At 39.6% G+C, this 27915-nt stretch overlaps 1 protein-coding gene across 1 annotated transcript in view; it reads right to left on the bottom strand.

Moving 5' to 3' along the window:
• The window catches only part of SAMD12 (sterile alpha motif domain containing 12), a 479717-nt gene that overhangs the window by 1338 nt on the left and 450464 nt on the right, over nt 1–27915 (bottom strand). The window contains exon 5 of the transcript XR_005200699.1: nt 7153–7243. The gene's annotated coding sequence lies outside the window, so the exon portion shown is untranslated. The remainder of the gene's footprint in view (nt 1–7152; nt 7244–27915) is intronic.

The raw sequence follows: 27915 nt of genomic DNA on the forward strand, positions 1-27915 counted from the left end.
TTTTGATGTCCATCATTCATTTGATCTTCTTTTTTTTTCTTCAACTTTATTTTAAGTTCAGGGATATATGTGAAGGATGTGCAGTTTGTTATACAGATAAATGTGTGCCATGGTGGTTTCTACACAGATCAACCCATCACCCAGGTATTAAGTGCAGCACCTATTAGCTATTCTTCCTAATGCTTTCTCCATACCCTCATTTGATCTTAATCCCGAGACAGAGGCAACACACTCTTCATATACGTTTTACATATAAGAAAGTATTCAAATCTAGCTGTTGTTACTACTTCTTTTTTTAGATTATGAATTCTTTAAGGACAAATACCTTCCCTATGTTTCTTTATACCAAACAGCTCAATGTGTCAGGTTTGAGCAACTGATACATATCAACAGTGAGAATTTTTTTTTTTTTCTATTGAAGTCTACCTTAAAAGGGGATGGTGGTGGTTTTTTGCTTCCAGAAGTTTTGTTGCTGATAAAATAAGACAAAATACTCTCTCTAATGTGAATTTATGGAATGATTGTCTGCCCATAAAAAATTATTGTCCAGCTTGGAGCAATTAAAGTGGTCCCTCTCCTCTCCAAATTAATGTAATTAATACTATAGTCCTGGTTGTTTATCATGTCTTGATAATATCACAAGGGAATGAAAATATTGGCTCTTTTATCTCCTTAAATAGCTGAGATGAAACTGTTCGAGCTCTAATGTTACAACAGCTGTTTCTCATGTCCCGGGAATATAATTGGTTGGTACTGAGGTTACTAAATTGTAAGAAATTGGCTTTGGTTTTATGCTTGCCTACTTTTGGTGGAAAGAAAGATGGGAAATGTTAGCTTTCTTCTGTAATGAAAAGGCAAAATCTTCCCCCAATGAAATGGCAGCTTCTGAGTCTCATCTGTATAATTTTCTTCAACAACCCACTGTCTCTGGGTTTGCTGGATAACATGCCTGGGAAAGCAAGACCATTCTAGCTTCCCTGCTAATTAGCTCTCAACCCCATGCAGCTGGCTGAAATGCATCAGGGCTTTCCCATGAGGGGCTTTTTCTGGAAGTCACTGTAAAGTGGTCTGGTCTCCAATGACAAATTCAATAGGGGATTTGAGACCTTAATTATCCCAAACAATTTATAGGAGCAAGATTCTTTTATCTTAATGTCTTTATTGCTTCAGACGGTTGTTCTCAGTGTGTCGTTCCTGGACCAGCACTGTCAGCATCACCTAGCAACTGGTGAAACATGCAGATTTTCTGGGCTTCTCTTGCAGCTGCCACCCAGTTCAGGAGGCTGCCGGAAACCACATTCACCATCACAGCTGCCCCACACCCTCACATCGGTTTTCACACCAGCTTTCTGGTGACTGCACAAGCTCCCATTTGATAAGCATGTGCATCAGCCAATACTGACACTAAGAAGAATGGCTCTCTTCCCTCCCACTTTCCAATCTCATTAACATACAACTCATTGATGGACTCTAAATCGCATCAAACTGGACAAAGAGACTGAGAAGATAATTTTTAGCTTTCTGACCCATGTGATAGAAGACCAAGTGGAGACAGAAGTGATGGAAATGGATGTTAACAACATGTAGTATAAGTTTTAAGTGAAGTGCAGAGACTCAAGAAATGCTAGTCTGCATTGGAGGAGCAAGTAATGTTGGGTGAAGTCAGCCCAGAGATTGGTGTCAGGGTTTTGGCAGACTTTAAAACAAAAGAGTAAAAGAAATTTTCCCTTTAGGCTGGAAAGAAACTCAGTGATAAGGGGAAATGGCAAAGAAGGAAACATAATTGCATATATTTCTCATTCACTCAATGAAAACTAAGTTTCCATTTCTTTCTTTTTTTTTTTTTTTAATTTTAGTTTTTATTGACTGTCTTACTCTGTCACCCTGCCTGGAGGGTAGTGGCATGATCATAACTCACTACAGCCTCGAACTCCTAGCTTGAAGCGCTCTTCCTGCCCCAGCCTTCTGAGTAGCTGGTACTATAGATACGTGCCACTGTGCCTGACTATATCTATATATTTTTAGATATGGGAGTCTCGCTGTTCTGCCCAGGCTGATCTTGAACTCCTGACCTCAAATGATCTTCCTGACTCAGCCTCCCAAGTAGTTGGGATTACATGTGTGAGCCACTGAGCCAGAATTCCATTCTATCTGTCTAAGATTCTATCTGTCTTAGGATTCTATTCTATCTGGCTACAATAATAAAGATAATATCACAGCTTGCTCACACCCTGTGGCTGGACCCCACATCTTCTTCCCACCCACCTACCAAAAGGCTGAGGCCCATTTTCCACTGGCTTTCATTCAGATTCTGTCAGCTAGGATCTTATCCTTCCCACTCAGTCCTCTAGGGTGATAAGCACATTTTCCAGCAGCTCTGAAGTCACAGCTGCTTACAAAGACTGTGCCAATCTAAACAAGTCCAGCTGGAAGACGCTGGAAGACACTGGACTTCCTTTCCTCTGCCATCTTCCCAGCTGAAATCACAGGGAGTTTTGAACCTCATGACCAGAAGACAGAAGCTGAAGCAAGAGACACAAGTCTCATTTCCCTAGGGAGAAGCACAGAGCTGTTAGAATGGTCCCTGCCTTATTCTTTAAAAAAACTTTGACACCCTCAAAAATGGCACAATTGAAGTAGAAGGACAAACAATAATTGAAATGGAAGGATAAACAGTACATGATACTTTCAAACTAAAATGCAGCCAGAATGTTCTCACTCTTTCACCTCAATATACCCTCCAAAAAATCAGGGAATTTGTCTTTTTTTTTTTTTTTTTTTCTTTTGAGACAGTGTCTCACTCTGTTCCCCAGACAGGAGTACAGTGGCATAATCACACCTCACTGCAGCCTCCACCTCCTGGGCTCAGGTGATCCTCCCACCTCAGTCTCCTGAGCAGCTGGGACTATAGGCATGTACCACCATGCCTAGCTAATTTTCGATTTTTTTTTTTTTGTAGAGGTAGGATCTTTCTATGTTTCCCAGGCTGGCTTCAAACTCCTGGACACCAGCAATCCCCCCACCTTGGTCTCCCAAAGTGCTGGGATTACAGGTGTGAGCCACTGCACCTGGCCTTTGTCTGTCTTACGTATTGTTATATTTCCCTGCATTCTGTGTTGGGGACGTAACAGACAACGACTCTTACTGAGGTAGAGGGCATCGTGTTTCAGAGAAGTTGGCACTCAATAAATATTTCATTTGCTCTTCTACATTTTCTAGCCTCTTTTGCAGTTTGGTTGGGCTATACAATTAGTTCTGGCCAATTAGTGAGTGGAAATGACATTTGTAAGCCATGGCAGTTAAAAGCCTAGAGCTTTCTCCATTTTTTCTTCCTTCCCTGAAGCAACTTCAGAAAATATTGTCTTGATTCATAATACAGAAGAACCCTGGTCCTCTGAGTCATTAGGAGCCTAGCCCTATCCCATGGCCTGCATCAGATTTTACAGGAGTGAGAAATAAAATTTTGTTGGGCTGAGACACTGAGATTTCAGGGTATATCTGTTGTTGCAGCATAGCTAAGACTATCTTGACTAATAAACACTGAGTTATTAATATATTAATTCAGCAGACATTTATTGAGTGCTCCAGACTGTTAGTCACAAGAGCAAGAATATTTAGGAACTGGCAAAAAGATACGAAGCTATAGAAGCAAATTCTAAGAGATTATGAAATTTAAAGGACATTGACAGCACTTTTCTGGCTCAGCTTTTACGAAAGTCTTCGGAGTTCAGTCGCTCTTTGTTTAATGGAACAGGAGTACTAAGTAATTTGAGACTGCCATATGTGTAGAGAAGAGGCAAAAATGAAAATAATTATTCCTTACATATTTATGTGCTTCAGGTTTACAAATCCTGTTTCAATGCATGGTCTTATTAAAAGTTTCTCAATAAACTTGTGAGGATGATACGTGAGATATGATTGCTGTCATTTTACTCTGATGGAAAGTGAAGCCTGGTCAGGGGAGAGCCACACTGCTGATAAATAACAGAATCAAATCTGAAGCCAAGGTCTGCTGTTTTGAAGCCAATGCCCCATACATCAAGCGCCCTACTAATAGTCTGATATTTGACTTTCCATGATGCAAACATACCAGTACAGAAATTGAGATGTAGGTTAAGGACAGAGAAATACGGTAGCTCAAAGAACTTTGGTGAATAGTTTTCACCAAAACTATTCACCAAAGAGTAAAAATATTAGTTCTAGCAAAGAGTGAAAATATTAGTTCTGATTCAGTGAGTCATAGAAGCCATGTGGATCTGAAACAGAGCATCTTTGTATTTAATTTACCTTTTGCTGTGCCACCTGACTCCATGGCAATTGTTAGGAAGTAAGCAAAGAAGCAAGACCAGATTTGGACATTTAAATCTTCAGAACCAAATGCAGGGAGAAGAATCACCAGAGGGTTAGGAAGGGCTGGGGTCCTGCTGTAGTCCTGGTCATTGAATGGGCTAACTTCCAGGCCAGCAGACCAGAGTATTTGCTTCCTGCTATCTGCTTCTATAGCAAATTCAAGCACTCCTACATCGGTCCTCACAACATGCTGCTGACATGAATCCTTGGCTGTCTTTGCACAGATAAGCTCTTTGATGTCGAGAGCCATTTGTGTGTCACACATTTCTATCTCTGCAGTGCCAAGCAAAAGGAGTGGACTAATTGATGAATATCTTCTAGTTTATATAAGTGACTAAGATTATCTTGTGTCATAGAGCTGATGGGGGTGAGGAAGAAGAGTGAGGGCAGAGATGTGTTTAAACTTGGTTTGCCTAGAGCACAGACCCAGAGATGTGCTATAATAATGAGTAATAATAATAATGAATAAACTACAGGCACCAGCCAGGGCCTGTTTATTACCAAACTCATAAAGGAAGTATGACGGTGAATCTCTTGATTGAATAACTTTGCTTATACTACTTGTTCAAGCTTACCAAGGGAAATTCCGCCATGAAACAACTTTTGTGTTTTTTTTTAAAGGAATTCCTAAAGGTTGACTTTTGAGTTGTGATTTCTGGGGACACAGTCAAGACTTGTGTTACTTCTACATCTGATTAATGGGGAATCATTTGTGCAAAACCAAGATGGGCACAGTACCTAAGAGTATAGATTCTCCTGCTTTTAGATAATGTGTACTGCAGAACGTCTTACTCACAGAATTAGTTATATAGGACCCTAAGTCAATTTACATAAATGTTTTTGCACAAATGTAAAAAAAATTGAGAATGGAATTATGGTTATTTTTAAAGACAGAGAAACCTTCATTTCACATGAAGAAATTGAGGCATAAGTATCTTAAATGACTTGTCAAAGAGCACTCAATCAATTGGTGTCTAAGCTGAACTGAAATGCAGAACTCATGGCATCTGCCTGTATACTTTACACCACATCACAGTAAAGTGTAAAAGCATGTTAGGGAGTTGTAAGCGTGCCTCTGCAGCCGTCCTCTGTCTGTCATTATAAATACCCAGGCTGATAGAGCTCTGTGGTGTTCTAGGAATGTGAAGCATAGACTGCAGAGAATCCACAGCAAAAGGGATTAAAACTAAACCTGTGGGGATTCATCTCTCACTTTCTAGGCAAGGGCAAGGCAAGAGTATATCAATCAGGGAAGGAAAAATGTAGAGTCTAGAAAATGAGACAATATTCTAACATGCCATAGAATATGGAAAGCAAGAAAACATGGAGAGGACTCAGGTCTCTGCACAGTCATTTCCCAGAACCCCAGATCCTTGTTTATTTACTCACTTGTGTTAGTTTCTTGCGGCTGCTATAACAATTTGTTACAAACTTGCTAGCTCAAAATCACAGAAATGTATTTTATTGCAGTTCTAGAGGCCAGAAATCCAAAATAAAGGTGTTGGTGGGGCCGTGTTCCCTCCTAAAGCTCTAGGAGAGAATCCTTCCTCACCTCTTCCAGCTTCTGGTAGCTCCAGCATTCCTTGGTTGTGGCTGCATCTTTCCAATTTCTGCCTCTGTGGCCATGTTGCCTCCTCCCCTTCTGTGTGTTTTCTCCTCTGTGTGTCTTATAAGGATTCAGGTGAGGATCTTTGGATGGCATTTAGCCCCACCTCTGCCCATAAGCCTTGATTGTCTTTTTATCTCAAGATCTTTAATCACGTCTTTGAAGACCCTTTTCCCAAATAAAATCGCATTCACAAGCGCCAGAGTTTGACAGGCATATTCTTTGAGGGCATTATTTTTTAGCCACCCTCCCACTTCTATTATTGCACATATTCATTATTTGGGTAATTATTTTTGACAACCCTCATCCCCACTGAGAAAGTTCACAGGGGGCATAAGCCTTGTCTGTTTCACTTACTGCTGCTTCCAAAGTACCTAGTATAGTGCCTGGGACATAATAGACATTTAATGATATTTGGTAGGTTAATAAAATTTTATCAATTTATTATTATATATTAATTATTAATTTATTCATTAAAATGAGTTTTAATTTTATTAAATTAATAAAAATTTTAAAATTGGTGCAAGGAAGGGAGAAAATGGGGAAGGGAAAGAAAGAGGGAGGAAAGAAGGCAAGGAAGGTCGGAAGAGGTAGAGAGGGAGAGGGAAAAAAAGAGAAAAGAAGGGAAGGAAATATCTCTAACTCTCACTACAAATTCTTATGAGATTTGGTTAAAGGCGAGAAAAATGAGGATGAGTTTTAGAAAGCTGAAGGCCACAATTAGTAAGTGATAAAGCTTGTATTTCAACTGAGGTACTAAAAATCCATATATTCTCCAATGCAACAGAGCCCTTGTTAGATGCCAGGGTTACATCAAAGGGGGTGCAATAAGATTCAGAGAAGTGCCTGGTTTGCTTGTCCTCAAGGAGTTTACAATCTAGTGGAGGAGTTAGCTAGCTAGATATTTCACACACACAGTAGTGTGGCAAGCACCAAATAAATAGAGCCTAGATTTTGAAAGGTTTTTAATGCTTTTGGATTTTATTCTATAAAACAACATTTAGATGGGATTTCCACACATAAGCAGTAATATTTTAAATTTGCTATTTTGATAGTAAATAACAGTTTTATAGCTGTTGTGTAATTTCAAGTACAAATATCTATTATGACTCATGCTCAACTATATTAGCCCATGGGATTATTCTAAGGAGTAAATTATATATTTGGCATAAATCCAACCGTTGGAAAATACTCACTTGAAAAATGTGTAATTATGTCATTTTGCAGTGCATTTTATAAACGATTCTGAGTCTTCAAATCAGAATGTTCTTGACTGTTGACCAGCACCTGTGAATTATATAAGATCAGAACATCATTCAATGTTGAACACTCTCTTAAGTGTTCATTCATTCATTCAATCCTTTCATAGATATTTATTGAGATCCTACTGTGTGTTCTTCTGGGAGCTGAAGGTACAATTTGAACAAGAATGAAGTTTCTATTTTTAAAGAGCTCATTGTCGGTGTTACTCAGATTCTCCAGAAAGCCCATGCAGGTGACAAAGGAAGGATTTCAGGAGGCTCATTGAAGAGTAAGCCGTAAACATGAAAGGCTGAGGAAGCAGGATTGGACAGGGGAATCTCTTATGCCAAAAAGCAGATATGACAACTGTCAAAGGAAAGAGGGAGGAGGCAGGATGAGGAAGAGAGAGCCTCAGACCACAGTGGAGATCTGATGAAGTCTCAGCCAACCCAAAGATTTCCTGCTAAAGGAGTCCTGAGTTGGCCCTGGTGCCACTATGATACTCAATCATTGGCTGGGGCCGCCCAAAAAGATCCTGGCTTCAGCTTGAAAGCTGAGGCAGAGCTTGAAGGCATTAACAGCTGGAAGCTGTCAGCTAACTGCACTCCTTGCAGCTAAATAGCCAGTTCTTCCTTGAAGGGAGATCAAAGCGATGCAACCCCATGGCTGCCACATGGTGTGATCAGGACAAAGGCGAATAAACAGGCAATTTAGATCCAGTAAGGGTAATGACAGGGTGTCATGGGAGCATAACCATGGAGCACCAAACTCCGACATGGGGACAGGAAAACTTCCAGGAAGATGTAGTGTTTAAGAGGATGCCTGGATCATAAGTACGAGTTAGCCAAATGAAGGGGGCAGGGGTAAGCAGAGAGGGTTCAAGGCAGGAGAACATGATGTGCAAAGCCTTGTGGGAGAGAAGGCATGGCACATTTGAGAAGACAGCAAGAACAGCTGTATGATTTTAGCATCACATTGCAGGGAGGTGGTAGCAAGAGACAAAGTTGGAGAAGTACATGGGGATAAAGAACGGAGGACCTTGTCCACCCTGTTAAGAAATTCAGGCAACATAACTACATGAAAATTGGTCTGTAGATTTGAACACACAAATACCAACAATTTTTCCCAATTGGACTTTCTAGAGAATCCCGAAGACCCCATATTCCAATTCTCTGTGTTTAGACATTAGCGATCCATAGGAAAAGGCAGCTATGTTACCTATGAGGAAGAATAACATTCATTATCACTCATTGCTCTTTTGTCCACTGTTTTTTATCCAAGGCTACACAGTCCATCTCCCAGTAGGAGAGAAATCACAAGACTGATGGGGTTAGTTGGAGAAAATGGGAAGCATAGAGCCAGGGAGCTCTCAGAGGCATCAGACCAAGGCATCAGAGCAAAACCTGATGAACCACATTGGGCTCCCAGTATCAGAATAGGGACTGGAAAAGAGCCAAGAATGTTTTTTGCTACTTCTAACTTAGAGAGCAGGGTTTTTTAAATGAGCCCTGGGATTTCACTTATATGGTCCTATTCTGAGAAAATAATCATAAATTTGAAGTTTTATAATGATTGCTGAGGACAGTAATGATGGCTAACATTTAACTGGTATTTGACATTTCCATACTAGATGCTTCACACTTGATTTTATATAATGCTTAGAACAGCTATGTTGTACCTAAGAGAGGCAGGAACTTTTTTTTTTTTTTTAATATGGAGTCTTACTCTGTCACCCAGGCTGGAGTACAGTGGCTTAATCCTGGCTGACTGCAACCTCTGCCTCCTGGGTTCAAGTGGTTCTTGTGCCTCAGCCTCCCAAGTAGCTGTGATTGCAGGAACACCACCATACCGGGCTAATTTTTGTATTTTTAGTGGAGACAGAGTTTCACCATGTTGTCCAAGCTGGTCTCAAACTCCTGACGTCATGTGATCTGCCCACCTAGGTTTCCAGGTGTTGGGATTACAGGCGTGAGCCACCACACCCAGCCAGCAGGAACTATTATACCCATTATTTTTATGATAATTTTTTTTTTTTTTTTAAGATGGAGTTTTGCTCTTGTTGCCCAGGCTGGAGTGCAATGGTGTGATCTCGGCTGACTGCAGCCTCTGCTTCCAGGATTCAAGCGATTCTCCTGCCTCAGGCTCCCGAGTAGCTGGGATTACAGATGTGTGCCACCACACCTGGTTAATTTTTTGTTTTTTTTAGTAGAGATGGGGGTTTCACCATGTTGGTCAGGCTGGTCTTGAACTCCTGACCTCAGATGATCTGCCTGCCTCGGCCTCCAAAAGTGCTGGGATTACAGGTGTGAGCCACCACATCCAGGCCCTATAAGAATATTAAAGCTAAGAGAGGTTGAAGAACATGTCCAAGGTCACACAATTAATATGAACAAAAAGATTAAACTAAGCATTGTTTTAATTTTAATTTTATTGTGGAGACAGTGTATTGCTCTGTTGCCTAGGCTGGAGTGCAGTGGTGCAATAAACTCACTGTAACGTCAAACTTCTAGGCTCAAGAGATCCTCCTAGCTTAGCCTCCTAAGTAGCTAGGATTACTCCTGGCTGATTTTTTTTTTCCGTGTGTGTGTGTGTATGCGTGTGCGTGTGTGTGTGTGTGTGTGTGTATGTGTGTGTTGGTAGAGATGGAGTCTTTCTTTCTTTCCTTTTTTTTTGAGATGGAGTCTGCCCAAGCTGGAGAGCAGTGGTGTGATCTTGGTTCACTGCAAACTCTGCCACCTGGGTTCAAGTGATTCTCCTGCCTCAGCCTCCAGAGTAGCTGAGATTACAGGCATGCACCACCATGCCAGCTAATTTTTGTATTTCTTTGGTCGAGTCGGGATTTCACCATGTTGGCCAGGCTGGTTTCAAACTCCTGACTTCAAGTGATCTGCCTGCTTAGGCCTCCCAAAGTGCTGGGATTACAGGCATGAGCCACCATGCCTGGTTGAGATAGAGTCTTGCTATGCTGCTCAGGCTGGTCTCAAAGTCATGGATTCAAGAGATCCTCCTGCCTCAGCATCAGCATTATTTTTTAAAATTACGAATGATCTAGAGGGAAACTATTAATTTTGGGTATATGTATATACAGGAATATGAAGTAGTTATTAGAAAAAGTGTTTTCAAGTTGTTGTGAATGACATTAACAAATATATATGTTATGATTTTTAGTGAAAAATGTGGAATGTAAAGTGTGATGAATTGACAGAAACAGGCTTCAGAAAGTGGGTAATAAGAAACTTTGTTGAGCTAAAAGAACATGTTCTAACCCAACGCAAAGAAACTAAGAACCTTGAAAAAAGATTTGACAAAATGCTAACAAGAATAAACAACTTAGAGAGGAATATAAGTGAATTGATGGAGCTGAAAAACACAACATGAGAACTTCACGAAGCATACACAACTTTCAACAGCTGAATTGACCAAGCAGAAAAAAGGATATAAGAGGTCGAAGATCAACTCAATGAAATAAAACGAGAAGGAAAGATTAGAGAAAAAAAGGTAAAAAGGAATGAACAAAATCTCCAAGAAACATGGGACTATGTGAAAAGACCTAATCTACGTTTGATAGGTGTACCTGAATGTGATGGAGAGAATGAATCCAAGCTGGAAAATACTCTTCAGGATGTTATCCAGGAAAACTTCCCCAACCTAGTAAGGCAGGCCAATATTCAAGTCCAGGAAATACAGAAAACACCACAAAGATATTCCTCAAGAAGAGCAACCCAAGGCACATAATCGTCAGATTCACCAGGGTTGAAATGAAGGAGAAAATGCTATGGGTAGCCAGAGAGAAAGGTTGGGTTACACACAAAGGGGGAAGCCCATCAGACTCACAACAGATCTCTCAGCAGAAACCCTACAAGCCAGAAGAGAGTGGGGGTCAATATTCAACATCCTTAAAGAAAAGGACTTTCAACACAGAATTTCATAGCCAGCCAAACTAAGCTTCATAAGTGAAGGAGAAATAAAATCCTTTAAGAACAAGCAAGTACTCAGAGATTTCATCACCACCAGGCCTGCTTTACAAGAGCTCCTGAAAGAAGCCCTGAACATAGAAAGGAACAACCAGTGCCAGCCACTCCAAAAACATACCAAATGGTAAAGAGCATCAACACAGTAAAGAAACGGCATCAACTAATGGGCAAAACAGCCAGCTAGCATCAAAATGGGGCAGGATCAAATTCACACATAACAATATTAACCCTAAATGTAAATGGGCTAAATGCCCCAATCAAAAGACACAGACTGGCAAATTGGATAAAAAGCCAAAACCCATCAGTGTGCTGTATCCAGGAAACGCTTCTCACATGCAAGGATACACAAAGGCTCAAAATAAAGGGATGGAGGAAGATTTACCAAGCAAATGGAGAGCAAAAAAAGCAGGAGTTACAATTCTCATCTCAGATAAAACAGACTTTAAACCAACAAAGATCAAGAGACAAAGAAGGACATTACATAATGGTAAAAGGATCAATGCAACAAGAAGAGCTAATGATCCTAAATATATACACACCCAATACAGAAACACCCAGATACATAAGGCAAGTTCTTAATGACTCACAATGAGACTTAGACTCCCACACAATAATAATGGGAGACTTTAACACCTCATTGTCAATATTAGGTCAATGAGACAGAAAATTAACAAGGATATCCAGGACTTGACCTCAAGCCTGGACCAAGCAAACCTAATAGACATTTACAGAACTCTCCACCCCAAATCCACAGAATATACATTCTTCTTAGCACCACATCACACCTACTCTAAAATTGACCACATAATTGGAAATAAATCACTCCTCAGCAAATGCAAAATAATGGAAATCATAACAAACAATCTCTCAGACCACAGGGCAATCAAGTTAGAACTCACAATTCAGAAACTAACTCAGAACCACACAGCTTCATGGAAACCGAACAACTGGCTCTTGAATGTTGACTGGATAAACAATGAAATGAAGGCAGAAATAAAGATGTTCTTCAAAACCAACGAGAATGAAGGCACAACGTACCAGAATCTCTGGGACACATTTAAAGCAGTGTCTAGAGGAAAATATATAGCAATAAATGCCCATATGAGAAGCAAGGAAAGGTCTAAAATTGACACCCTATCATCAAAATTGAAAGAGGTAGAGGAGCAAGATCAAAAAAACTCAAAACCTAGCAGAAGACAAGAAATAGCTAAGATCAGAGCAGAACTGAAGGAGATAGAGACACAAAAATCCTTCAAAAAATCAATAAATCCAGGAGATGGTTTTTCGAAAAGATCAACAAAATAGACAGACGACTAGCCAGATTAATAAAAAAGAAAAAGAAAGAACAATCAAAGAGATGAAATAAAAAACGATAAAGGGGATATCACCACAGATTCCACAGAAATACAAACCATCATCAGAAATTATTACAAACATGTCTATGCACATAAACTAGTAAACCTGGAAGAAATGGATAAATTCCTGGACACTTGCATCCTCCCAAGCCTAAACCAGGAAGAAGTCGAAATCCTGAATAGACCAATAACAAGGGCTGAAGTTGAGACAGCAATTAAAAGACTACCACCCAAAAAAAGCCCAAGTCTAGATGGGTACACAGCCAAATTCTACCAGACATACAAAGAGGAGCTGGTAACATTCCTTTTGAAACTATTCCAAACAATCCAAAAAGAGGGAATCCTTCCCAAATCATTTTATGAGACAAACATCATCCTGATACCAAAAGCCAGCAGAGATTCAGTAAGAAAAGAAAACTTCAGGCCAACATCCACAATTAACATAGATGCAAATATCTTCAATAAAATACTGGCAAACCAATTGCAACAGCATAGCAAAAAGCTTATCTACCATGATCAAGTAGGATTCATCCCGGGGGTGCAAGGCTGGTTCAACATATGCAAGTCTATAAACATAATTCACCACATAAACAGAACCAAAGACAAAAACCACATGATTATCTCAAGTGATGCAGAGAAGGCCTTTGACAAAATTCAGCAGCACTTTATGCTAAAAACCCTCAATAAACCAGGTATAATAAAGGCTATTTACGACAACCCAACAGCCAATATCATACCGAATGGGCAAAAACGGGAAGCATTCCCTTTGACATATGGCACTAGACAGGATGCCCTCTTTCACCACTCCTATTCAGTATAGTATTGGAAGCTCTAGCCAGAGCAATAAGGCAAGAAAAAGAAATAAAGCATATTCAAATAGGAAAGGAGGAAGTCGAATTGTCTCTATTTGCAGACGACATGATTGTATACATAGAAGACCCCCATCGTCTCAGCCCAAAATCTCCTGAAACTGATAAGCAACTTCAGCAAAGTCTCAGGATACAAAATCAATGTGCAAATATCACAAGCATTCTTATACACTAATAACAGACTTAAAGAGAGCCAAATCAAGAATGAACTGCCATTCACAATTGCTACAAAGAGAATAAAATACCTAGGAATACAATTAACAAGAAACATAAAGAATCTTTTCAAGGAGAACTACAAACCACTGCTCAACAAAATAAGAGAGGACACAAACAGATGGAGAAATATTCCATGCTCATGGTTAGGAAGAATCAATATTGTGAAAATGGCCATACTGCCCAAAGTAATTTACAGACTCAATGCTATCCCCATCAAGCTACCAATGATCTTCTTCACAGAACTGGAAAAAAACACCTTAAACTTCATATGGAACCCAAAGAGATCCCACATAGCCAAGTCCATTCTAAGCAAAAAGAACAAAGCAGGAGGTATCGCACTACTGGACTTCAAACCATACTACAAGGCTACAGTAATCAAAACAGCATGGTACTGGTACCAAAACAGAGATATAGACCAATGGAACAGGACAGAGGCCTCGGAGGCAACACCGCACATCTACAACCATTTGATCTTTGACAAACCTGAGAAAAACAAGCAATGGGGAAAGGATTCCCTGTTTAATAAATGGTGTTGGGAAAACTGGCTAGCCATGTGCAGAAAGCAGAAACTGGACCCCTTCCTGACGCCTTACACTAAAATTAACTCCAGATGGAATAAAGACTTAAACATAAGACCTAACACCATAAAAACCCTAGAAGAAAATCTAGGCAAAACCATTCAGGACATAGTCATAGGCAAGGACTTCATGACCAAAACACCAAAAGCATTGACAACAAAAGCCTAAGTAGACAAATGGGACCTAATCAAACTCCACAGCTTCTGCACAGCAAAAGAAACAGTTATTAGAGTGAATCAGCAACCAAGAGAATGGGAAACAATTTTTGCAGTCTACCTATCTGACAAAGTGCTGATAATCCAGAACCTACAAAGAACTAAAATAGATTTACAAGAAAAAACAAACAAACCCATTCAAAAGTGGGCAAAGGATATGAACAGGCACTTTACAAAAAAAAAGACATGTATGAAGCCAACAAACATATGAAAAAATGCTTGCCATCACTGGTCATTAGAGAAATGCAAATCAAAACTACATTGAGATACCATCTCACACCAGCTAGAATGCTGATCATTAAACAATCTGGAGACAACAGATGCTGGAGAGGATGTGGAGAAATAGGAACACTTTCACACTGTTGGTGGGAGTGTAAATTAGTTCAACCATTGTGGAAGACAGTGTGGCGATTCCTCAAGGACTAGAAATATAAATTCCATTTGACCCAGCAATCCCATTACTGGGTATATATCCAGAGGATCATAAATCATTCTACTATAAGGACACATGCACACAAATGTTCACTGCAGCACTGTTTACAATAACAAAGACCTAGAACCAACCCAAATGCCCATCGATGAAAGACTGGACAGGAAAAATGTGGCACATATACACCATGGAATACTATGCAGCCATCAAAAACGATGAGTTTGCATCCTTTGTAGGGATATGGATGAACCTGGAAACCATCATTCTCAGCAAACTGACGCAAGAACAGAAATTCAAACACCGCATGTTCTCACTCATAGGTGTGTGTTGAAGAATGAGAATACATGGACACAAGGAAGGGAGCATCATACACTGGTGACTGTCAGGGGGAAATAGGGGAGGGACAGCAGGGGATGGGGAATTAGGGGAGAGAGCATGGGGAGAAATGCCAGATATAGGTGATGGGGAGGAAGGCAGCAAACCACCCTGCCACGTGTGTACCTATGCAACAATCTTGTATGTTCTTCGCATGTACTCCAAAACCTTAAATGCAATTTAAAAAATAGTATCAAAAAAAGTCTTAATTAGAAAAAAAAATGTACATACATTTTGATCTCCTTTAAAAAAACTGATTCTTTGAGATATAATATATAAACCTCAAGTATATAATTTAATGATTTTTGGAAACTTTGCAGAATACAACCAATACTGCAATCCAGTTTTAGGATATTTCCATCATCTTCTCCCACCAAAAAATCTCTCCCACCTTTGTACACTTAATCCCCATTTCTATCTCCAGTCACGGACAATCCTAATATACTTTCTTTCTAACAGATTTGCCTTTCTGAGCATTTCATATAGCACAATCATGTAATTGTGGTTATTTATATCTTTCTTCTTTCATTTCACTTTTTACCCATATTATAGCATGTTCGATGGTCTGTTATTTTTACTTGCTGAATAGTAGTTCTATTTTATGGTTATATCGTATTTTGCTTATCCATTCACCAGTTGATGGACATTTTGCTTGTTTCTACTTTTTTGGTAATTATGAATAAGGCTGCTATAAACATTGCATGCCAAACTTTGCGTGGACATACATACATTTTCATTTTTCTTCAGTATATGCCTACATTATTATTACTAGGTCATATGGGGAACGTATGCTTAATGTTTTTGTTTGTTTGTTTGTTTTTGTTTTTTGAGGCAAAGTCTTATTCTATAGCCCAGGCTGAGTGGTGCAGTGGCACAATCACAGCTCACTACCACCTTAAACTCCCAGGCTCAATCAATTCTCCCACCTATGCCTCCCAAAATGTTGGGATTACAGGCATAAGCCCATCAGCAGTTCGTGAGGATTCCAGTTTTTCCACATTCTCACCAACACTTGAAATTATACATGTTTTTATTCTAGCCATGCTGGTAGATGTGAAGTGATAGCTCATTGTGGTTTTGTGTGTTCACCTAAAAACTAATGATGTTCAAGATTTTTACATAAGCTTATTTTCCATTTGTATACCTTCAGATCTTTTGCTCATTTTTATTGGGTTTATCTCCTCACAACTGAATGTGGAGTATTCTTTATATCTTCTGTGTTCAAGGCCTTTCAGTTTTTTTCTTCTAACAATATCTTTCAAAGAACAGAAATTTTTAATTTTGATGAAAAATATAACTTTTTTCTTCTCTGGGTGTGTTATTTGGTGCGCTAAGATATCTCTGCCTAACTGATGGTTCCCCAAATTTTCTAGTATGTTTTATTCTAGAAGTTTTATAGTTTTAAGTTTTGCATTTATGCTCATGATCCATTTTTAGTTACTTTACCATAATATGAGATATGAAGTTTTTATTTTTAAATTTTTTTGGATATGGATAGCAGATTGTTCTAGCATTGTTTGTTAAAAAGACCATCATTATCAACTGAATCACTTTTGTTGAAAATTAATTGACTATAAACATTTGGGTCTATTTTTGGACTCTGTTCTGTAACACTGATCTATTTGTTCATCTTACAACAAATACCACATTGTCTTGAATTATTTAATCCCAGTGATTCTCAACTGAAAGTGGTTTTGCCCCGCTCCCTTCCCACCACCAGAGGAATTTAATAAAGTCTGAAGACATTTTTAATTGTTATAACAGACGAGGTGCTACTGCGATATGGTGAGTAGAGGCCAAGGATGCTACTTTATACTATATATCAGACCAAAGATGCTATTACATAGAACATCCTTCTATGTACAGGACAGCCCTCACAACAAAGAGTTATCTAGTTCCAAATGTCAATAGTGCCTCTATTGAGAAACTCTGCTTCTGTATTTATGATGTACATCTTCAAAGGTCACATACCTTCAAGTCTATTATATTATTTCACCTGTAGTTTAAGAATTTTACTTCAGTATACTTGTTCTTTCTTCCTTTATACTATTGTTGCAATTTTACATCTACATGTTATAAATATTACAATACATCATTATTCTTGTTTTTTCCCTTTTTTTAGAGACAGAGTCTTGCTTTGTCCCCCACACTAGAGTGCAGTGGTGCAGTCATATCTCACTGCAGCCTTGCACTTCTAGGGTTAAGTGATCCCTTCCTCTTGGCCTCCTGAGTAGCTAGTACTACAGGCATATACCTCTAATACTATTTTTACTCCAGCTATTTTTATTTTTAAATTAAGAAAAATTAAATACTATTTTTTATTCCAGTTATTTTTGTTTTAAATTTTTTGTAGAGATGGGCCCTGCTATGTTACCCAGGCTGGTCTCAGACTCCCTGCCTCAAGTGATCCTCCTGCGTTGGCCACCCATGCTGAAATTGCAGGCATGAGCCACCACTCCTGGACATTATTATTGTTGCTTTAAATAACTGATTATGTCTTAAAGAAATTAAAATAGGAAGGAGATGTTTATATTTACCAGTTCCAAGATTCTTCTTTCCTTTGTGTAGATCCAAATTTCCACATGGTATTATTTTCATTGTGTTTTAAATGCAAGTCTGTTGCTGATGAATTTTTTTGGCTCTATATACATCTGAAAATATATTTATTTGGCCTTCATTTTGAAAGGTGTTGTTTGGGGATAAAAAATTCTTGGAAAGTCAGGCATAATGGCACACACCTGTAGTCCTGGCCTCTTGGGAGGAGGTGAGGGGATCACTTGAGCCAGAGTTCAAGTCCAGCCTATGCAACATAGTAAGACTTATCTCTAAAAACGATTTTTTTAAAAATTCTATTTTGATGGACTTTTTTCTTACAGTATCTTAAAATGTTTCTACACTGTTTTCTATCTCACATTATTTCTACTGAGAAATCTGTTATCATCCTTACCTTTGCTCTTTTCGCAAGTCTATTTTTCTCTAGCTGCTTTAAAAATTGTTCTTTTTATCACTAGTTTTAATAATATTGGTTAAAATATACCGTTGATATCTCCTTTTTATGTTTCTTGTGCTTGAGTTTTGTTGAGCTTCTTGGGTGTTTCAGTGTATACTTTTTATCAAGTTTGGAAAATATTTAGCCATTATGTCTTCAAATGTTTTTTAACCCCTCCTGTGTGGACCTCTAATTACACTAAAATTTAACTGGTGATATTGTCCTACAGCCCAGTCATGCTCTGTTCATTTTTGAAGAAGAAGAAATTTTAAAAATAAACAGCAATCATCAAAAACCTGGAGTGATCATGGCAGGAACCAAAGACAAAGATTTTGAAGTACCAAAAATCAATGCAAAAGACATAACATGCGGAGTCCTAAGCGGGGCTGGGAAATCCATGGGGAGTACAGACTGTTTGTAGTAATGAAATGGAAGCCACCTCAACCTTAAGGTATCTGACCTGCCATCTTCCTCAAGACCCAAGAGTGAAGAGATTAGATTTAGCGCCGACTCAGATATAAAAAGCATGTCCAATTTTGGTCTTTAAAACTTACAAGACATATAACAAAGCAGAAGGGGGTTCAGAAAAGAGCAGAAAGATGGTCAAATAATTGGCAAATAGAACCTCTGAAGAAAGGTTAAATGAGTTTGGGTTGTTTACCCAGAGAAAGACAGGCCAAAGTTCTACTTAATACTTGTCTTCAAGAATTTAAAGTTGGGATCTGACTAGATTCTACATCCCCAGAACACAGAACTAGCTGCCACCACCCCCACTAAAAAAGTAGAACATTTAAGATTTAAGACTGAAGTAAGAAACTGAGATTCAGAACAGCAAGAATTTTTTTTTTCTTTTCTCTCTCTCTCCTTCCCTCCCTCCCTTCCCCCACTTTCTTTCTTTCATTCCTTTTTTCTCTCTTTCCTTTTTTCTTTCTCTCTTTCTTTTGACAGAGTTGCTCTCTTGCCCAGGCTATAGTGCAATGGCACAAGATCAGCTCACTGCAAACTTTGCCTGCCAGTCTCAAATAGTCCTCCTGCCTCAGCCTCCTGAATAGCTGGGACTAAGGTGTGCACGATCATACCTGGATAATTTTTGTATTTCTTTGTAGAGACAAGGTTTCACCATGTTTCCCAAGCTGTCTTGAATCCCTAGGCTCAAGCAATTTACCCGCCTCAGCCTCCCACAATGCTGGGATTATAGGCCTGAGCCATCGTGCCCAGCCAAAAATTTCTTGATTCAGGAGAAATTAAGGTTTGGAAAGGTCCACCACTGGTAGTGGAATTTGTTCCCAGTGCTTTATGCAACGCAAGTACAACACCGTTCATAATCAGAAGTGAATTTTTAGAAATGGTGACTGAAAGTCCATGAAATGTTACACAATTACTGTGAATAGATCTGTTTAATACATGTACATTTGATAAGCTGTGGGCTATGCCAGACATTTCTAACCCCTTGGCTGGCTAATGAGAGCTGGCAAGGGAGGCCAGAGGATCACTGCTCATAAGCATATTTTTCACTCGGTGACTGTCAGTTAGTTTGCACTCTATAACAAAATATCTCACAACTCAGTGCCATAAAATAATTATTTATTTCTCCTCATGTAGGGTTGGGTGGGTTAGGTTCAAGTGGTAGCTGCTGAATTGGCTCTGTGTCTTGAGTGTTTGTTGTAGAACCCGGGTAAAGGGGAAACAGCTACCTGAAAGAAAGTAGTCCTAATAGGGATGAGTGAAGAGCCAAAGGGCAAGCCCCATTGCATAAGCACATTTCAGGCTTTTGCTCATGTCAAATCTACTAGCATCTCATTGGTCAAACTCAAAGTCAAGGGAAAGGAAACTACACTCTGTCTTTTGCGGGAGGAACTGCAAAATATACTGAAAGCGGTGGATACAGAAAGGGGTAACAAAAATTTGGCCAAACATATAATCTACTTCCTTCTGCAAAGAGAGAAAAAACCAACTTATATAGATAGCCCAGACTCAAATGGCTTGATATTAAGGTGCCAGTTACGAGACTGGCTTCCATGCTCCAGGCATATTCTTCCTTGCCTTGGCTGTCTTAAGCTTGATTTCCCTTCTTGGCCTTAGAACTGAACTTGCCCTTTGATACTGCTTGAGATGGGAGATGACCAGAGGCTACACCATGGGTTGAGGGTTACTCTAGGTCAATGTGGTATCTCTACCTTTCCCCTTCCCCCATATCCTTCAAAAGCAAAAACCCTTCTACCTTCTATATTTAATATCTGAATTAGTGGTTTCACAATCTATCCAGTTCTTCAATTTAGAAACCTGAGCTTTCACCCTTAATTCTTACTTTTTATTTATCCTAGTCATCCAATTTGTTTTAAATCTCTTTAATCTACATCTCAAAGGAATTTCTCTCCCAGTGTCTCTGCTACCTTCCCCATTTAGATCCTCTTTGTCTTTCATTTGGGTTACTGCGGTGATCCTAACTGGTCTACTGCCACTATCCTTCACTACCCCAGTCCGTCCACTACACTGCAGCCAATTACCTTTGGAAAAAGAAAACTAGATCACGTCAATGCCTGCTTAAGCAAAAGTCAAAGAATACACACACACAAGCATGCACGTGCACACACAAACACATAAACACAAGCACACACATACTAAAGCACACATACACACAAAATAAAGAATAATGCCAAAATCTTTATCATGGCACTCAAGGGCCTCAAAAATCTTCCTCCCTTTTCAGCTTCATCTCATTTCACCCCTCCTGTACTCTAATCACACTGGGCTACCTATTTTTTAAGCATGTCACCCACTTCAATACATTCTCGTATTTGTATCTGATCTTCCCTATGCATGGGATGCCCTTCCATACTGCCTCCATCAGACCAAAATTTCTAGTCATTGTCATCACACATCACTGTCCTTTCAGAATTAATCCTTTCCTTTGTGTTCCCATGACACGCTGTGCATACTGTTATTATTATGCAGATCTCACATACATGTGCATGTATTGATTATTCACAGAAGCCCCAGGAAGAAAGAAGAGCACAAATAACTTTTTGCACAATGCAGAAAACTTTTCAGGAAGCACTTAGCCTGGAAGTTCTTCTTTCTCTTTCTGAGGTCCAGGGTGTTCTATAGAGATCATATCACTAAATTTTAGAAAACACCAAGAAACTATATGGTTGTAAGAGGCAGCATGCAGAATAGGCATTGCATCTCCTATTGCCCAGCACTACAAACATTTGTGCAATAGAAAATTAGGAATAATAATAGCATGGGTTACAGTAAAATATCTAACACTTAAAACCCGAACCTGGGGAGCAATGACAGAAAAATAAAATGACAATCTTTTGTAACAGTATGCCAGACTTGGTATAAAAAAGTAAGCAAACAACCTAGCAAGGGACCAGTTTTGGACAGCAAGGGGATGTAGCAAATAGGCATAAAACCAGGAGATAAACTAGAAAATTAGATCCCACCATGATGGTGACATTCTCTTGGGTGACACTGTTAGCAAGACTGATTATGCTATAATTAAATTTTAGTTAGATCTGCATATTGGTTATGGCTTCATTATTAAACTTTAATTCTGTGTATATATGTGTGTAATGAATATCCACATACGTATTTATTTGTATCTAATTTAGTATATTATATCTAATGTATTATAATGTGTGGGTTCAATCAAGCCATTTAATCTTTTTTCTTATTTCTATTAAGCTCTGGGTAGGAAATGCTGTTGCATTTTCCCAAAGTTAGAATGGACTCAACCCTAAATTAAAATGACAATCTAATGCTCAGAACACACAGACCAGATACATCATTGTTGAATGTGGTCGACAAACAGTGTTTTTAGGGGAATGGCCCACATCTAATAATAGTTTATAATATAGTATCCTAAAGTTCTTTATAGTTTTATTCAATCATGAGAGGCTCAAAGCAGGAGATCATACTGTATCCAGTGTAAAACTCAGCATTCTGTCTGGCATACCATAGGTGCCCAATCAGTGCTCACTGATGTAAATTGCATGGACACCAGAAGGATGCCCATTGATGTAGCCTGGACTGGATTGGAAATTCACATGCCCCAAGGAAGGAGATGCTAGGGTGCTCCCTGGACAAGAGCCTCAGTGTATTCCTGTGTTGGTAAATCAACTAAATGGAACACGAGGTGGGGAGGGTGCCTATGTCAGAGATTTCATTATTTTTCATAACACACCTTAGCACATGTCTAGTCTATCCAGCTTCTAGAAGGATGAATAATTAAAAGGAAATGGTACGTGTCCAAATCAGCAGTATCCATGCACACAGAGTTGAATAAGGTGAAGCAGCCTGAATTTTTATTGTTTTTTTTTTTTTTTTTTTTTTTTTTTACTGTTTTTTTTTTTTTTTTTTTTTTTATAATTTTTTTTTTTTTGATATTTGCAAGGTTCATGGTAACCTTGGGTTAATCCAGTGAAATTAACTAGTTCAGTGAAATTGTCACAGGCATAGAAGTAAATCCAAGCATTTCTATCCAGCATTAAATTCTTTCTGTATCATAAAGCATATCTTTTTTCATAATATGTAGCATTATTGCATGACTTATTTTCAGTCTTTTGCAATGAATAATTTCAAAGTCACTATCCTGTTTTAGTTGAAGGCAAGGGAAACTATAAAATGGCACCAAACTTACATGGAATTAGCTGGGGGATCTGCTGTATCTATTATTCCAGCTCAAGCAGAGTTGCTCTGCAGCTCAGTAACTTTAAAAAGACCCATTGATAGCAACCCCTTTCATTTCAGCGGCACTTTACATGGCAATGATAATAATACATGATAACTCAAGCCAACACAGAACAAACATCTGTGGTATAAGATAACATCAGATTGTGTTAGTGTGAAAATTTGGCTTAATATTGCTTGCTTGGATCCAAATGTCTTTCAGTCAACTTGCTTTAAGATGTTAATGCCATTTTCTGTGGGTAGAAGGATGAAGTTGAGATTTCCTTTTGTGCTCCAGAAGCTTGTTGGAGAAACACTAGATATCAAGGCTCCATGTGGGCCAGAGCCTCATGTTTTGAAAGGGCTCTATGTATGTCCTCATTACTCATCTAAGAAAACCTTTGTACTCAGTATGTTTTAACTGGCTGAATGTAAATTAAAAACAAATACTACTATATTTACCAATTCTTATGTGTCCCAGGATATCCAGATTTTTAAATGTATAATTCAATTTAGTAAGTGTTCAGTGGGCACCTATTAAATACTGTGCTAGACATTCATGTTAATACAAGGACAAAGTTATATAGAAGAGGGAGAAAAAGCATACAAATACTATAAAATGTGGCAAAATGTTGGAGAAATAGATACAAAATGCTTTGCTAAAGGGTTCTGAGTAGAGTGACATTCCCGGATACAGGGAAGGAGCAAAGACTCAAAACAGCCTTGATCAGATGCTCTTTGTAGTGGCCAATGTTCGATATAAGTAAGTGAATGAATGAATGATGTATTTTGTAAGATAAATTATGCAGGGTCAGTATGATGTTTGCCCTATGGAAATTAGAAGGGCTGGATATTTAAGACAGAGGAAAAAACACAGGCAATAACACAACAGCCAGAAAATACACAGCAATACTAGGGAGGAGAGAAAACATCAAATGTTTTGGTTGGATTTGAAGAGATTTACACAGAGTTGGAGTCACTATAGTACATGCGTTTTCAGGACTATAAAGTAAGGATGAAAAACATATGTAATTCAGGAGTAGCAATCAAAACTGGGGAATGATATGATTTAAATAGGGCTTCAGGAAGATGAATATAGTCTTGTCATTGAAGTACATGGCTTTGGACCAGAAAGACCTAGACTCCATTCTTAGTACCACCAGTTATAAACTGAATGGCTCTCTGTGAGTAACTTAATCTCTCCAAGCCTCAGACTCTTCATCAGTAAAAGGAAGATAATAAGGCCACCAGAAAAACAACCATTCAGAAGGATTAGAGGACACAGCCCTTAAGATTTCACATAAAGCCATGAAGATTGCCTGCTTATACCAGCAAGAACAGAAAATAGTACTGATGGCAGCAGTGGCCTGTCTGGAGTGGCTGCTACAAAGACACCAGTTGCAGTGGGGGTGGTGCTGCCAAGGCTGCATGTTCCATGGAGTTGGCAGGGGAGCTGGGAATAGGTGGACGCTGCCCCTCCTTCTCAGTTAGAGGGGTAGGACCCCCGCCCTTCCAGGCACAGCTGCAGCTGCCCAAGCTGCAGCTGTGAACCAGGGCATCCCTGTGCTTTTGGGGAAGGCCTCCTGCCCTTGCAGGCTTGGAGGTTCCTGTTCTCACTGGCTGGCTTCTGCCTACTCTCGGCACCCACTCCAATGGCAGCAGATTGTGGCCAAGCTTGGGCACTGTTGTGACCTGGCCAGGTGTGCCTGCACTCAGGGCTGTACTGACACATCAGGCCCTTGCTGCCTCGAACCCCTCCAGTCTTAAGGTACAGACGAGCATGGGAGGGAGGCCAAGGTGGGGCTGAGGGTGGCTTGGCATTGGCCTGCAGATGCCCCTTGGCACAAACAGCCTGGGCAGCATGAATGTGGACAGGCTCCTGGATGGAAAGTGGCGGGCCCTTGATGAAGACCGACCTTCAAGCCAGGGATGACATGAAGCCTGGGGCCTGAGCCTCCAGTTCTGTGGACCACAGTGAGAACTTATGGTGTACTTTCGAGGCCTGCCCATGGACCAATCAGCATGCACTTCCCTCCCCTCTGAAACCCATGAAAACCCCAGACTCAGCCAGACTAGGGTAGATGATAAAATGATCTACCTGTGGAGAGGAGCTTCCCAACGTAGGTCTCCTCCCAGCAGAGAGCTGAAGAGACATTGAGACAACCTGCCTACAGAAAGAAGCTACCCACTTCAGGTCTCCAGAGAGCTGCACTATAGCTCTATAAAGCACCTCTTTGCCTTGTGCACTCTCCAGTTGTCCATGTACCTCATTCTTCCTGGACATGGGACAAGAACTTGGGACCTGCTGAATGATGGGACTGAAAGAGCTGTAATACAAACAGGTCTGAAACACACCCTCGTCCCCGGCCCCACCCCACTCACCATGTTTCAAGCACGAGAAGTAGAGAAGAGAGAAGAGAAGAGAGAAGAACTGCGACCGTTCAGGGAACCCAGACCTAGAAGCTTCCTGAGCCAGGGCTGTTCCACCCCTTTTGGGGCTCTGTGGTTCCTGGTGTCTCCAAGCTTCCGAGTGCCACTGCATTCCCCAGTGCCTAAAGTGAAAACTGCTTGTGGTATGCCTGGTCCAGCTTCAGCTTCACAAAGAGCTGGCACTCGTGCCAGTGCCTGGGGCTGCCTGCCCCACCACCCCCAGTGTGCCTGGTTGTGGACAGTGGCCGGACCCCATGCTCGCCCTCTCACATACCTCTCACCACTCTGCAACTGGCTTGCCCTTGGCAAACATGGGATTGAGACTGGTAGCATGAGCCAAGTGCAGCCTGACAGGCCAAGTGAGTGGAAAGAGCCCAGCAGGCCTGAGCAAAACTTGGGCAAAAGCACAAACTGCCACAGAGGTTTCCAGCTGACAAAGCAACACCCCAAGGATCCTGTGACAGTATAATTCATGAGGCATTGACAAAGTCCTCAGAAGGGCTTTATTTCACTAGTGGGAAAAAATTAATCCTAGATAAAATGCTTCTCTGATCCTACATAACACAACTTTATTTATTTATTTATTTATTTATTTATTTTGAGAAGGACTCTTGTTCTGTTGCCCAGGTGGGAGTGCAACAGCATGATCTTGGCTCACTGCAACCTCTGCCTCCTGGGTTCAAGTGATTCTCCTGCCTCAGCCTCCTGAGGAGCTGGGATTACAGGTGCCCACCACCATGCCTGGCTAATTTTTGTATTTTTAGTAGAGACAGGGTTTCACCATATTGGCCAGGCTGGTCTCGAACTCCTGACTTCAGGTGATCCACTTGCCTCAGCCTCCCAAAGTACTGGGATTACAGGTGTGAGCCACCATGCCCAGCCTATAACAAAACTATATAATACGACCCCAAAGAATCAAACTTTTAAATTTCCAGGTAATTTGAATATATTCCAGAACAAATCTCAAACTATTTATAGGAATGTAAAAATATATAGCATTCAACAAAGTAAAACTCATAATATTTAAAGATTAATTTGACAAAAGATATACAATACCTGTACACTGAAAACTATAAAACATTGCTGAAGTTAATTTAATCAGGCTTGAACAAATGGAGAGATAGATATACTATGTCCATGGATCCGAAGACTAAATATTTTTAAATTTTTCCAAGTTGACCTGTAGATTGAATGCAATCACAGTGAAAATCCATAAAACTTGTAGGGAAATACAATGGACCTAGACTAGCCAAATCGATTTTCAAAATGAAAAACAAAATTTATACTATCTGATTTTAGACTTATCATGAGGTTATAGTAATATATTTATGTTAATGTAGGCAAATAGATCAATGGTATAAAATAGATAATCCAGAAACCAAAGTAGAGAGACCAACACACATATGGTCAACTGATTTTCCACAAAGTGAAGAAAGAGTTTCATTCAAATTTCCAACAAATGGTACCAAACAATTTGCAAATACAAATAAGGAGAAACTTTGGTTTACCTTGAGCCATATACAAAAGTTGACTGAAAATAGATCATGGATCTAAATGTGAAACACATAAATATACAACTTATAATAGAAACATAAGAGAAATATCTTTATAACCTTTGGGCAATTATTTCTCATTTATGACACAAAAAGCATGATATATATAAAAAAAAATGAACTCCATCAATATTATAAACTCTTCTTCAAAGGACACTGTGTATTGGCTGATGCCTATAATCCCAGCACTTTGGGAGGCTGAGGTGGAAGAGTTGCTTGAGCCCAGGACTTTGAGACCAACCTGGGCAACATGGTGAGACCCTGTTTCTATAAAAAAAATATATATATATATTAGCTGGGTGTGTTGGCAAATGCCTGAGGCTAAGGTGGGAGGATTGCTTGAGCCCAGGAGTTCAAGGCTGCAGTGATCTGCTGTGATCATGCCACTGCAGTTCAGCCTGGGTGAAAGAGTAAGACTGTCTTAAAAAAAAAAAAAAAAAAAAAAAAAAAAAAAAAAAAAAAGAAAAAGAAAAAGAAAAAAGATATTGTGAGAAGAAATATAAAGACAAATCTTACACTGGGAGAAAATATTTACAGATCATATATCTGGCAAAGGGCTTGTATCTAGGATATATAAAGAAGCCTCAAAATTCAATAATAATAAAAATAATGTTATTTATTATTATCAATATGTGTAATTAACGAATTAAAATTTTAGCAAAATATTTAAACAGACATGTCTCCAAGGGACAAATGGCATATAAGCACAGGAAAGGATCAATGTCATTCTGAAAAATACAAAGTAACCTATGGTGATAGAAAGCAAATAGTGGTCTGGGCATGGTGGCTCACATCTGTAATCCCAGCACTTTGGGAGGCCAAGGCAGGTGGATTACTTGAGTTCAGGATTTTGAGACCAGCCTGGACAACATGGTAAAACCCCTACTAAAAATACAAAAATGAGCTGGGCGTAGTGGTGCATGCCTGTAGTCCCAGGTATTTGGGAGGCTGAGGCAGGGAAATCACTTGAACCTGGAAGGTGAAGGTTGCAGCGAGCCAAGATCCTGCCACTGCACTCCAGCCTGGGCAGCAGGGCAAGACTCTGTCTCAGGAAAAAAA

Source organism: Cebus imitator, unplaced genomic scaffold (assembly GCF_001604975.1).
Source record: "Cebus imitator isolate Cc_AM_T3 unplaced genomic scaffold, Cebus_imitator-1.0 Scaffold68, whole genome shotgun sequence".
NCBI lineage: Eukaryota > Metazoa > Chordata > Mammalia > Primates > Cebidae > Cebus > Cebus imitator.